A 1596-nucleotide genomic window follows, 5' to 3' on the forward strand; every position below is an offset into this window, starting at 1 on the left:
CAAAACAAAACAAAAAAATGGCACTATTGGATGGTGAAGTTTATTTAGTATGAAACTAAGGCCACCTTCCACGTTCCTAGGATAGGAACTGGATTTTGAGGGGCCACTGCTTTTCTCTCTTCCTAAGTCCTTGGAAAAGCATCATATCTTCCATATGGGAGATAAGCTGGTATGGATATATTCCAGCAATGCCTGAGGAAGCTGAAATGCTGCATTCCTACCATATAATGTTTCAGTTATAGCATTTAAACCTGCGTCCTTGCTCACAAACAGCTATCAGATGACATCTTAATATAGAAGGTTGAAGATCCGCAAGAATTCACTCTGATAGTTAAAAATATGACTTTTTGATTATGATCATGGTGAACCATAGTGTGGGAGATGATGAAGAAAAATTGTTTGGATTCTTGAGCTGCTCTGTCTCCTTGCTAAAGCATGGATGGTCAGAGCCCCAGTCGGGAGATTTTGATGTGAATAGCAGGAGAGGCAAAGGGCAGATCAGGCAGGGCCCTGCTGTCTCTTCTTTCTGTGCCATGAGTTTCCCCAGAGATGACTCCATGGAGTTAAAGGTGGTAGTTTTCTATCTTCCTGTTGTGCAGGAGGACTTATAGCCTCATAAATCAGGTATGCTGTCTTGTTTCTGAGTTTAAGGGGCTCCACAGACTTGATTTTCTTTCTTTTCTTTCAGTATACTTGAATAAAATGTTATTCAAGATTCTGTTTACGCCTGGGTCTGCAAATACAGTGTGTGTCCCCTGGAAACACTTTTCTTCTAACCAGAGTGGAGCAGAGTAGGACATGGACCTCATTTGATCTGGACTCTGTGTTTCATCAGTTAAAATTACATTGACTCATCACTTGACTTATATTGAACCTTTCCTTAAGTCTTTTTCACTTGTACCATCTTCTTCCTGTTGTCATACAGTTTTTGTCTAAACTTAAGTGTAAAACTATATATTTTGCCCTTTAAAAATTTCATCTTGCTATGTTTAACCTATAGTTCCAGTTTGTGGTGGCTTCTCTGATTATCTGTTGTATATTAATTATCTCTCAATTAATTTATCATATGCATATTTGATAAACATGCCTTATACAAGTCATTGATAAAAAGGGTGACCATGATGTGATCTAGAACAAATGGGGAAAGAAAAGAGTATTATAGGCCAGTGTCCCTGATGAACATAGATACAAAAATCCTCAACAAAATACTAGCAAACTAAGTTCAACAACACATTAAAAGGATCATGCACTGTGATCAAGTAGGATTTAATCCCTGGAATGCAAGGATAGTTCAACATATGCAAATCAATAAATGTGATAAAATAGATGGGAAGTGCCCAAACTTCTAGGAGTTCCAGAGCTGCTGTTCCTGGTTATTAATCCATTTGCAACACTGTTCAGGGCCAGTTGTCCAGAGTTACCAGTTCATCCAGCTGCCTGTGTATTTCTGTTTTATCAACAAGATCAGGAGAGATTTTTGTGAAGTATAGATAAATTATTTCCCTAACATTCTTTGCTATATGTGTATGCATGTGTGTGTGTGTGTTTATATGATACTTAATATATCATACACAATATATATTGTGTAAATATGTA

Source organism: Propithecus coquereli, unplaced genomic scaffold (genome assembly GCF_000956105.1).
Source record: "Propithecus coquereli isolate 6110/MARCELLA unplaced genomic scaffold, Pcoq_1.0 Scaffold44, whole genome shotgun sequence".
In the NCBI taxonomy this organism is placed as follows: Eukaryota; Metazoa; Chordata; class Mammalia; order Primates; family Indriidae; genus Propithecus; species Propithecus coquereli.